The sequence below is a fragment of the Camelus bactrianus genome, chromosome 31 (genome assembly GCF_048773025.1).
Source record: "Camelus bactrianus isolate YW-2024 breed Bactrian camel chromosome 31, ASM4877302v1, whole genome shotgun sequence".
NCBI classification, from domain to species: domain Eukaryota; kingdom Metazoa; phylum Chordata; class Mammalia; order Artiodactyla; family Camelidae; genus Camelus; species Camelus bactrianus.
Genome location: NC_133569.1, coordinates 9,574,560 through 9,587,464, shown reverse-complemented (window position 1 = coordinate 9,587,464; position 12,905 = coordinate 9,574,560). Strand labels below are relative to the sequence as shown.

The following is a 12,905-nucleotide window of genomic DNA, read 5'->3' as shown; positions in this document are numbered from 1 at the left end:
TCCCAGCTGGACCGCGACCTTCCAGGGCCGGACTCCCTTTTTATCCCTGGGCCTGAAACATAAGCTCTCAAGTGTTTGACAGGTGAACAGACAACACCGTGCTGTGTTTGTAGAAGACACGAGGGTGAATATGGCGTTCCCCACCTGGGAAAACAAAGGAGGAGTAAGGTAAGAATGCAGAAAAGTTTAATATTTAAAAAAATTTAGAAATAAACAGGAGGTTCCTGGTAAGGGTATCAGGGAGGAGAAGCATTTGAGCTGGGTCCTGGCAGGTGGAGGGCCTCGGGAGGAGAGGAGGGAGGCCGCGCAGCTGTGTCTCGTGGGCGTGTCACTGAGCGCACCTGTCCTGGGCTGCAGGCGGGCAGGGCACGGGGCCGGAAAGGTCAATCAGAGGAGTCCTTATTGCCAAAGGAAGGCTCTTTTCTGTGCGATTTTATGATCTTCAGTGTAAGATACGTACAAAAAAATCCACTAACCTGTTCGTAAGAAATGTACTTTCCTCTTCTGCAAAATACAGTAATAATCATTGCTCCCATCATGTATTTGTCGTGTTAAATAAAATCATACAAACTTTGAGGATTCAGACTGTGAACACAACCTTCTTTTACTACACACTGTACTGTGCACAACTTTGCTACATCCATTGTTTGTCTGTTTTTGCCCCTTATTTTTTCATGATGCTTTCATTAAATAGGCATTGGTTTTCATGTGAAATCTTAATTTAGTTATTTCCATATTTTGAAAAATTACATTCAGGTTATTGAGTTACTTTATCTTATATGTGAAAAATTATATGAAATAATAATTTTGGAAGAAACACATGAGTGGCCTGCAGAAAAGATTACAGCAGTGTGCTAAAAACCAGGAGCTTCTGGGTAATGATACAGTTCAGCTTAAGAAAGCAACAGAATAAACGGAAGCTGACACCTGAGGTGATATATGGTTCTGGAACATGCTCCTGTAGATGAACACTGTTCACCAAAATAGTCAGCTCGGAGACTTGAGTCACTGAACCAGTGCTATAAGTGCTGTTAATTAAAACAGCTCATTTGGGTTTGGTTTGCTTTACTTTGGGTAGTATATTTTAGATTAAACTGAGAATACCGTCTACTGTTCATATCTAGGGGCCCCCTATCCGGTAGATTGAATGAACTTTGGAAGGAAAATATTCAGAAAAAAATGGAAAGTTTAAAAAAGCAACACTTGAATTGGCCACAGGATGATAACTACTTACATAGCATTCACGTTGACACAGATACTGTGAGTAATCTAGAGAGGATTTAAAGAACACGGGTGGGAGCAAGTAAAATCCGTGCAACTCCTCTAAAATTTTATACAAGATGTGTCAGAATCCATGGATGGGGATATCAGGGGGAAGTCAAGGAACCAGAGCCCTAAGGTTACCAAGGGATGACTGGAAGCCCAGGCTCCTGATCCTAGCCTGGCATGACCCCATGTGGTCTGAATCCTGCCTGTACCACACTCCCCTGGTCACTCTCCTCCAGCCCTGCCAGAATGCCCTCTTCTTCTGGAACACACCAAGTTCAATGCACTTCGTATCTGACCTCTAGAAATACCCGTTATTTTCTGAGCATGGCTCTGCATCAATAACACGTGGTGCATTGCCATGACAGAAGACAGGATGGAGGTTCCTTAAAAAAATTAAAAATGCACTTACCATATGATCCAGCCTTCCCACACCTGGGGATATGTCAGGAGAAAATGCTAATTCAAAAAGGTACATGCACCTCAGTGCTCACAGCAGCCCTATTTATAACAGCCAGGACTTGGAACCAACCCAAACGTCCATCGCCTGGTGACTGGATAATGCAGAAGTGGTCAATTTATGCCATGGAATACTACTCAGCCATGAAAAACGATAAAACGATGCCATTTGCGGCCACACGGATGGACACAGAGAGAGTCATGCTGAGTGAAGTAAGCCAGAAGAGAGAAAAATGCCATATGATACCACTTCCATGCGGAATCTAAACAAAAGACAGAAAGGATCTAAATGACAAAGGAGGAACAACCCAAAGACATAGAGAAACAAACTAATGGTTACCAGGGAGGGAAGGGGGTGGGAAGGGGTAAATATGGGAATAGGAAAATTGCCCCTCTTGGGGAGTGATGGAAATGGTAGCTATCTTGATGGTGGTGATGGTTTTCAGGGTGTAGACGTCTATGAAAATTCATCAAATAATACATGTGAGATATGTCTAATTGACGGAACAGAAATCGTACCACAATAAAGGTGTTTTAACAAGAAGAGATGGGCTTCATTGTGTCCTAAGTTTCTATGTGTCTTCAGGGAGGCCTCAAGAGGGCGGTGCTGGCCTTCCTGCCAACACGAAGACATGAAGCCTGAACGATCCATCGATGGGAAGAAGATTAGAGCCATGGTCACATCTGGACCCCAAGCTTAGATGTGGTGCATGGGGGACAATTATCGACAATCCAGCGAGGTTCCGGCCAGAGCTAGAGGCCAGGGCAGCAAAGCGGGAGTGGCACTAAGGAGCATGGTGGCGCAGAGGCTGGACTGGGGGCCCGCAGGCTCCTCCCAGGAGGAGCCTGTGTTTGGGAGGTGGCTAACGTGCCTGCTTCGTGTCACCAGTAAGTGATGCCACCTGTGGAGAATCAGCTGGAATCCTGAGCCTGGTCAGCCCTGGGTGATGCGCTAAAGGCTCCTACCACAGGGGGCGCCAGACGGACAGTGAACCAAGCAACAGGCTGTTGAGTTTGGGGCCTGTGTTTATCGTGCTTTCCGTGTCTCACTGCGTTTCAGTGTCACCCGGAGGAATTCAGGCGGTCTTTAGAGGCTGATGGCCTCTAGGTTCCTCATCAGCCTGGCAATCCCCCGGCCCTCTCTGGCCAGACCTCGGCAAGAGCCTTCCCTTGTTCTAACAAAATCCTTCCCACCCTCGCCTCTGGCGAGCTTTTGTTCTTTTAATTGATGGGAATGTGGATACCTTACAGCTTGCTCAGGCCCTTCCTTAGGGCTTCTGCCCTTAGACACCTTTAAGGGCCGCCACCCCTGCCCTGGGTCCTGCACTCCAGAGGGTCCCTCTGGCCCTGACCCTCCCTCTGGCCACGCCCTCCATGGGGTGGGGTCAGCAGGGCCAAGGGGACACGCCCATTGGCTACACCCTGTGCTCTGGAAACCCAGGAGCCTGAATGCCCCGCCCCAGCAGCCCCTGACCCACTTGTAGTTTCTGCACCGGCTCTCCCCGGAGTTCTGCTTCCCAGGACTCACAGGGAGGCCAACGGGCAGCTGTTGGCATGGAGGGTATGGGCAGAGCCCGGATTTGAGTTCTGAGGGTCCCCCTGTGCACATTCAAGGTCCCCTGGAGCAGGGGATGGACCCAGCATTGGGAAGAAAAGGGTCAGGCTAGTGGTCAGAGACTGGGAATCAGCTCTCCCCACACTGGCACTTTCTTTGCGGGACTCACCTGAGTCTGGGAATTCTAAAGTTGAGCCTGGCCTTCCCCCTTCTAATGAATGTGTAGCTGTAAAGGCAGGAGTTTAGAGCCGACTGCACTTAAAATGTTGACCTACATAGGATGGGAACTCCCAGGTATGCTCTGGCCCTGCACTTCCAAAGGTCCAGAGCAGTTATGTTGGCTCTGCTGAGACTGCAAGAGGCAAAGACCGTCTCCAGAGAGGAGGGGCTCCTGCTTCATGCTCCGAAGTCAAGAGCTTCTGAGCGGATGAAACAATGGACACTGAAACCCTCGATTGGAAGCTGGTTTAGAATGACGCCAAAGGTGTGTGCGACGTGTGTGTGCGTGTGCGCTCGCGTGCACCTGGGGACGTGTGTGGTTGTGTGTATGTTAATGGGTGTGAGTGTGGTCCATGACTCCACGTGTGTGTGCGTGGGGATGTATGTGGGGCAGAGGGTGTGGGCACGTTTGTTTGGGTGTACGTGCACGCATTAATTTTAAGAATAGTAGAAGCTGTCCTTTAGAAGTTTGAAGTAGTAAAAATTGTATGGTGTCCCTCACTGTATAATTCAAAATGAAAATAATCTTCAATCACCAGAGATGTAGTCCCCCCCACCCCGGTTTCTGATTTTCTCCCGCATATTGATTATGCCTTCATTGTACTGATGAGGAAAGTAGCTTAGAGAACTTAAGTGACTCAGCCAAGGGCATGGAACTCGCGAGCCCAGGGCCAGGACGCAGTCCAAGCGGCACGGCTCCAGAGGCCTGGAGCCCTGCTCACGACCGCACGTGGCCTCTTGGCCGGGGGAACAGATTCTGATGGGCCGGGGCCAGCGTGCAGGCTGCCCAAGCCACAGACTCTGCAAGTCGGGTGGAGAGTAGCAGACAGCAGACGACGGTAAAGTGCTGCTCACAAATCAGATAGCTTCCTAGATCTTCGCGGAGTAAAGAGGCTCACTGCTCATCCTCGATCCCTTTGCTGGTGGCTAACAGGGACCAAGGCCCACGAGAGCGCTTCTTGGAACGGCCTGCCAAAACCTGGAACAGGACTGCTCAGGAACTGGCTCTGCAGCAGGAGCAGAGGAAGGAAACGGCGCCGCCTGGTTGTCATCCTTGGTAGTGGCAGTAGGAGGCCTCGCAGCCTTGGTATGGAGGCGGCAGGACGAGGTCCTAGTGGATGATCGTTTTCACATGTCTTACAAATAATTGCTTCACATATTTTATCCATCTTGGGGTTTATTCTACGTTGGTAACCATGGTCTCCGTTACTCCATCTTAGCTGGATTGATTAATTTTTTTTGAGGTTAATTTTCTCTTCAATCATTTGGAAGCTATATTGACTTTCAATGAAAATTCGCTCTAAATTTTCATAAATCATCTCTAAGTTCATAACTTTATATGTAATTGGACCAGTGTTGCTATAACAGTCTCAAAAACGAAATAATCTTTTAGATCTTGTTTCTCAATCATGATACATTTACCATATTTTACCTCTCTGCTGTTCTCAATTGTGTGTGTGTGTGTGCGCGCGTGCGCGCGATACAGTTACTGCTTTTTAGACAGTTGCTTAAAGTTTGTTACATTCACAATGAAAATATAGGTATAAACATCTTGGATTTAATTGTTCACTACTGCTATTTAATCCCATGTCTTTCCCATTTTTGAGTTACTTACTTCTTTCCCAATCAAATGGACACATGATTGGCTAATTTTTTTCGAGCAGTGGACTTGGAACCCTTACCTGTCTATATGCAGATTTATGTTCTCTTCATCAACAGCTCTCAGCCTCAACACTCTAAAACACTCTACAACACTCCGTATCTAGGGCCCCAAGCTCTGTTTTAAAATACGGCATTGTTTTTCATATCCAAAAACAAACAAACAAACAAACAAAAACAAAAAAACTTTCCTGATTTAAAATGCTGCCTTTAAGGACTAGCTAGTCTTGTCTGCTGAATGGATATTAAGAGGGGTTACCTTAACCTTCCTCCTGCTTTTTGACATAAGTCGGCTTCATTGAAAAACATGTTTTTACTGTTTCTCAGACGGGCTTGCACTTTGAACTGCTGCATCATCACCATCTTTTTCTCCATGATTATTCCTGAAAAATTGATCTCTCTAAAGGAGTAAAGATGGTTTCTGTCAGAGATGTGTGGCTCCCTGTCCAAAGGTCAAAATGAAGAGAAAAGGGAAGATTCCTCTTTCCGATGCTTCCATTCTGTCAGAATAGAGATCTAGCCGTCCGTGTGGCTGCGGTGCAATCTGCAATATGTTGCCTCAGAGTTTCCTTTTCCTGGCTTACCAGGGGAGCCGCAATAGCTAAGGTAGTGGCGCTCTGGCCCTTGTCAGGATCCCGGTGCTGAGGCAGCCCCTTCCCCCCAGCCCCACTCCTCATTATTCTGATCGTGCAAACTGGGTGCCAGCTGTGTGAACCCTGCACCTGGCGGCCAGGATTGTCCCCCACGCGACGTGTCCCCAGTTCCTCGGCGTCCCTCGCTGCTATCAGCTAGCTCCAGGAAGGGTGCGGGTTGGCTTCCACTGCTGTCCTTCCCCCTTCCTTTCCAGGCGGGCCCTCCTTTTGGGCTAGTCGGCCCAAAGCCTTCTCTCCCGCGCTGCCTAGGCTGAAGGGATGCCTCAGCGTCTCCAGCCGCTAGAGGGTGCTCTTCTTCCCTCTTTGGTCCCCTGCAGCGCTTACAGTGGAAATTTCGGAGGTGGGAAGGGCTTGGGGGTTCTCCGTGTCTAGGGGCTCCCGCTCCAGCAGATTCAACCAACTGTGGGTTGAAAATATTCGGGAAAAACGGAGTTTCAAAAAGCAACACTTGAACTTGCCGCACAGCGGCAACTGCTTACAGAGCATTCACATTGCCTTACACACCGCGCGTCATCTAGAGATGATTTAAGTACACAGGAGGACACAGCGAAAGAGAATGTGACAATGAATGTATGCGTATGTTCATGGATAACGGAAAAATTGTGCTCCAGACTGGAATTCGACACAACATTGTAAAATGACTATAACTCGAAAAAAAAGCAAAAAAAGTTTGTACGTAAAAAATAAAGTACACGGGAGGATATATGTAATTCTATGTAAGTCCTATGTCATTTTCTACAAGAAGCATCAGCATCCATGGATGTTGGCATCTGTGGGGAGTCCTGGAACCAGTGCCCCACGGTGACCAAGGCATGACTGGAAGCCCAGGCTCCTTATCCCAGCCTGTCATATCCCCACGTGGTCTGAATCCTTCCTGTACCACACTCCCCTGGCCACTCTCCTCCATCCCTGCCAGACTGCCCTCTTCTTCTGGAACAGGCCAAGCTCATTGCACTTCATGTCTGACCTCTAGAAATACCCTTTACTTTCTGAGCATGGCTCTGCTTCAGTAAGTCGTGCTGCATTGCCTCTAGAGAAGACAGGACGGAGGTTCCTTAAAAAACTACAAATGGACTTACCTTATGATTCAGCCTTCCCACGCCTGGGGATATGGCAGGAGAAACCTCTAATTCAAGATGTCAGATGCACCTCAATGCTCACAGCAGCCCTATTTATAATAGCCAGGATGTGGAACCAACCCAAACGTCCATCGCCTGGGGACTGGATAAAAAGTAGTGGTCTCTTTATGCCGTGGAATACTACTCAGCCATGAAAAAGATGAAACGATGCCATTTGCAGCAACATGGATGGACACAGAGTCATTCTGAGTGAAGTAAGTGAGCTAGAAGAGAGAAAAATGCCATATGATACCACTTCCATGTGGAATCTAAAAAAAAGACAGAAATTAGCTCAACGACCAAAGAGGAACAAACCCACAGACATAGAGAAACAAACTTATGGTTACCAGGGAGGGAAGGGGGTGGGAAGGGGTAAATATGGGAATTGGAAAATTGCCTCTTGGGGAGTGATGGAAATGGTAGCTATCTTGATGGTGGTGATGGTTTTCAGGGTGTAGACATCTATGAAAATTCATCAAATACTACACGTTAGATGTGTCTAATTGACCGCACAGAAATCGTACCACAATAAAGGTGTTTTAAAACAAAAGAGATGGGCTGCACTGTGTCCTATGCTTCTATGTGTCTTCAGGGAGGCCTCGAGAGGGTGGTGCTGGCCTTCCTGCCAACACGCTGACATGAAGCCCGAACAATCCATTGATATGAAGAAGATAAGAGCCATGGTCTTCTACGCCATAACATTCTATGTGGATGCTGCCAACTAAACCTGGGATTTGACTCTCAGCTTTCCGGATGCCAAAGCCAACGGGGAGAGACCGTCACTATTTCATCATCCAGCCCACCTAACCCACCTTCCTTCTTCCCTAGATTAACCAGCAGTGCTGGAGAGGGAGGACATTGAATGCCTTGCCATTTGTCTTGGAATGGGCCGGATACTGACTGTGTCTCTAGCTGCCGTCTCAGCTCTCACCACCAACGTTTTCAACAGCGGCAAGAGGGCAGGAGCCCCCCAGCTGCAGTTGCCTTCATCCAGTCAGGCAGGACCCAGCTTGCCCTTTCTGGAGTTTGTGTGGGGTGGAATCAGGCACCGTGGACAGCGCCTGCCTAACTCTGCCATTTTCTTCTTTTCCTGGAAGTCTTTCTCATCTCTCTTCCTACAAAGGCCGGGGCCTGTTCCCAGATCATTGAACACCTCCAGGCAAAGGGAAATCACAGAGCTGCCCAGGCCCAGACTGGAACCTGTTGACCTAAGGTCTATCTCCCTGTCACTTCTGCCATTGGTTGGAAACTCTGAGAGCAACTAATCCCCATTCTGTTTGGCAGTCCTGGAGTATTTGATGACCATGATTCTGTCCTTCTGTCCTTCTCCAGGGTCTAACCACTGCCAGTGCCCTCCTCCTCCCCTGGAAGCAGTTCTCTTACACCCAGCCTGACAGGACATTCTCCTCCTTAGATAAAAGCCACACATTGAGATGGAGCCAAGTGCTGGGCAGCCCAAGGATTACCAGCTAGGTGGGGCAACTGGATGCCTTGTGCCTTTGAAGCTCTGCTCTAGTTGGGGGTGACGGCTAGATGTTGAAGCATGGATCTGGGCGTCACAGAGAACCACACGCTGAATGCAAGTTCTCATGGTGAGCTTGCTCCTGGGAGGCCCCAAAGCAGTGTTGTAAGTAGAGAAGCACAACCCCAGCCAGAAGCCTGAGAACAGGCCCCCTGACGGTGCTGCATCCAGCAACGGGCGGCGTCAGTGGGAGGGACCTGGGGATCTATAAAGAGGCCAACGAACACACACACAAACGTTTCAGCAGTTAGAGTACAAGTACCTCTGAAAAGAAGATTTTTAGAGTGTTTTTTAAATTGTCATTTTGTATTACTTTAACGTTGGATGTAATGTCAGTCCTGGCTACTTATAGATGATGAGAATGTGGGTGCTTTTTTTTTCTTCTTTTTGTTCCACTGTATTTTCTAAAATTAACACTTAATTTTTTTAGTTGTGTGTTTCTAAAACTGGAGACCAAATGGCTGAGAAAAGGAGAGACTTGTAACTGTCAGATTGTTAGTGTGGCCACTGTGCAGGCAGGACCGGGCACCAGCACAGCTGGCTGCTGCTGGGAGAGGGCCACCCAGGGCAACAGGACCCAGTGCAGCCTCCCCAGCTTGGGACCTGATCCTCAGCTTTGCAGGGCCACACCCTCAATTTTATTAAGTGAACTGGAATGGTCTCCCTCCAAAGACTTTGTAAACATTCTGATTTGAACCAAACGATTGTATTTAACCTGGTAACACAATATTCCCTGACAGGTTGGTAGATATCTCAAGTGCAAATGTTAACACACTTGGAGAGAGACTGATGCAGATGCAAATGTGGAATCTTTCTTGCTTTCAATGAGTACAATGCATAAAGCAAGAAGAGCTATCAGACGAAATTCACTGTCTTGGAGAACTTGGCTCTGCTGAGTTAGAAAGACCTCAGCCCATGAAAGGAGGAAAATTTAGCTACACCCAGATCCGGGAAGGATCCTCGGAGCTCAGAACCATCCTACAGGTTGGGTGACACTGAAAAGAAGTCCTGAAGTGAAAAGACCATGGTGTACCTATACCCTTTGTTTCATCTGTTTAGGATGCATGTAATATGGAAACGCTTTCCTGATTACTGGCATTTTAAAAGAAAGAAGCCGCAGCTTCCTCCTATGAATATGCAGTTTCCAACATCAGATGGGCAAACTTAGTGTTTGGCCGAGATGTTCTTGATGGGTCATGGAGTCTTGAATCCAGTCGCTACCCTCTCTTCCTGGCACCAAGACCATATTTGTTTTTTTCCTTCAAACATCTCTCCAGTTTTCACTTCCATGTCATCTCACCACCACTGACCCTAGACCCCAACTCAACTGCAATATGGCACCCACTTCCTATCTGGTCTCTCTGCCCTCATGCTGCTGCCTCTGTGTCATCCTCTATGCCACCACTGGAGTGGCCTTTTCAAAATGAAAATCTGGGCATGTCTTATCCCTGTCACCTGGAGATGGGGGAAGGTAAAGGATGTTTCCAAAGAGCAGTAATATCTGGTCCACCATCCCTCATCTCCAGCTCCCAGAGATGTCCCTGCAGCATGATCATCTCCCTCAGAGGCTGGTCACAGAGCACCATGACTTGGGTTCTCCCAGGACAGAGGTATAGATTTATACTCATTGTTCCCTGTGATGACATTCATGAAGCCACCTAGAGATTATGTCCCTTGTGTCTTGGAAGGAGAGGATGGAATAGCCAATTACCAAAAGAGTTTCTTGGGTCGGTGGGTCATTTGGTCCCTTTGTGTCTCTCTTTGCTGCCTCATGTTACATCCTAGAGAGATCGAGTCCTCTGCTGATGACTGAAGAATGGAAGGAAAAGATGGTTAATCCCCTTCCTCAGAATTTTTTAAAAATTTCTAGTCCATGTTATATGTTTCCCCTCCATAGCACCCCAGGTGTGGGGGGGGGCGGCAGGAATGGCATTCCCCTCCCCAACTAATATCATGCAGCAACCTCCAGTGTGCACCCTCAAGAGTCCCCTCAGAGCCACCTCTCTGCCAGCCAAGATCACCCACTGGAGCATCTTCACCCCACCCCACCCTTTTCTCTTTTCAACCCTCTGCCATCTCCCCTCTCTACCTCCTACCCTTTGGCTCTCAGGGCTTCCAGCCCAGGTTGTCCACCATTGTTGGCTCTGCTCAGTGGAGAAAGGTGGAAACTCTGGGTCCTGGAAAGGACTGGAGGCAAAAAGCCTATCATTATGGCCAGGCCTTTGGATGAAAAACATAAAAACCAGCCAACCACTCACATTGGGAAGGTCAGTCTCCTGATGGAACATTTTTAGCACCTTATAATGCCCAACTGTATCTGCCTCCCAGTCTTCAGTTACAAATAGTTTTTTTGTTTGTTTGGTTTTGATTATTTTTAAGGGAGAGGAGTGGATGGGTTCATTGTGGGAAAAATAAGATTTTTAAAAACTTTTGGTATAAGAAGTTTCATAGAGTTTAAAACTCTATCACATACTATGCTAAGCATATTCTGGAAGGACTTCTAGTGTCTGTTTACTTTCTTCACAATAAACTCCTCCGAGCTGGCTCTGTCTCCTTCTAAGCTCTCTGACGGAGCAGTGATGACTGCACTGGGTCAGCTCCATGCCCTTTGGGATGCCAAGTTCCACACAGAAACGCTCGCTTTCACAGCTCAAGGGTTACTTCAATTAGTACATATTCAGTTTCCAGTTCTATATACTTGCTTGACAACGTTCTTATAGACATAGATGTTTCTTTTTCTTTTTTAAGCATCATTAGTTTTGATGTATGGATTTTCCTTGGCCTTCAGAATATTTATGAGACTTTGATGGACACAGCAGATGATGATTTTCATGGTTATTCTTTTTTATGTAAAAGGGAAAGACATTCTAGGTAGTAAAATCTTATTTAGCAGTTTAAACAATAAAATACCAACTCTCCAAAAGAGGGGAAACTAAGAATGTGGAAAGGGGGCCAAATTCCAGGAATGAAAAGGAGGCCGGTAGGGTTAAGGTGAGAAATGCTGGAGGGGTGGCTGTAGCTCAAGTGGTTGTGTGCATACTTAGCATGCAGGAGGTTCTGGGTTCAATTGCCAGTACTTCCTCTAAGAATGAATAAATAAACCTAATTACTTCCTCACACACACACACACACACAAAGATGGGACATGCTGGAGCAGAAAATGAAATTCATGTTAATGTAGAAAGCTTCATTCCTGAGCGCGTGAAACCTGGGACGTAAGTTTGCATTTCTCTGTGAGGCCGGGTCGTCGATGCCGGGGGAGAACTCACAGCAGTTACAATCCGCTGGGCGCTTTAAAAATTTTGATGCTGGGCCCCACGCCTCCTACCCCACCCACCAAGATTGGATCGGGTTGGTCTGGAGTGTGATCGCTGCCTCGGTGTCTTCAAGCACCGCTGCGCCCTCCCCCTTGGTAATTCTAGTGCACCCTGACTGAGAGGTGATCCACCCACACCCCTTGTTTATAAATGAGAACACTGAGCTCAGCGGGAAAAGAGCCCAGGATCACAGCAGGCTCGAGGCAGCGCTCAGACTGGCACCCAAGCCCAGTGCTAGCTTCCTGCCCCTCTGGCCCTCTGCCCCAGCCCCCGACTCCAACGGGAACAGATCCAAGCCTCACCGGCTCTCCCTCTCACCCCCCACCCTCACCTGCGCAGGTCGGCGTCACCATGATTGAGGCCCAGCAGCTGGTGAGCTTGAAAATGGACCCCGTGGAGTGCGGGGCTGTGGGGACGATGAGAAGTGCACATCCATGAAGGAGTGTGCTAACTGCCCCTCCTACAACGAGGTCAGTGCCCTTTCCCTCAGGGAAGGGGCCTCTAAAGGGTGACAGGGGCGGGGCACCGGCTCATCGTGCCCAACAGGAGAAGCTGGGAGTCATGGGGCACAAAGGGCTACCAGCTGGGGTGACCCCGGCCCGCCCTGGCCCAACCCCCAGCACACTGATATGCAGTGCCCTGTCCTCTGAACCCCTGGTCTGGATCCCAGCCTGACACTGGTCTGAGCAGGAGCCGCCTTGAGAAAGGAACACCGCCCCAGGCCCTCCTGCGCCGTTCCCAGCAGTGCCTGTGAGTGAGCCCTGCTCCCGTGAGACCTGCTTCCAGCTGCTTCCCAGGCCCGGGCCCCAGCCCATGGTGGCCCCGGCCCATGGTGGACCCAGAACCATAACGAGCACCTGAGATGTGCTGTGCCATCTCCTAAATTCTTCTAAGGGCGTTATGTCTTCTGATTCTCACAACTGTCAGAAGTTGTCACCATCAAGCCCATTTTACACAAGGGACATTGAGGCTCCTGGAGAAGGACCTGGCCCAGGTGCTAAGTGACAGAGTCAGTTCTGTGTGCATGCACTCCCTGCCCGCTGTTGTCACGGGTACCTGAACCTCTCTCTGCGGGGCGGAGACTGAGGCCTCCATCTGGGAAGCGCCACGATCGCAGAGCATTATAGACAGAGGAGG

The 12,905-nt window shown here is 48.6% G+C and overlaps 1 pseudogene; it reads left to right on the top strand.

Moving 5' to 3' along the window:
* The first annotated feature begins 820 nt into the window (after positions 1-820).
* The window catches only part of LOC141575687 (otoferlin-like), a 30,460-nt pseudogene continuing 18,375 nt past the window's right edge, over positions 821-12,905 (top strand).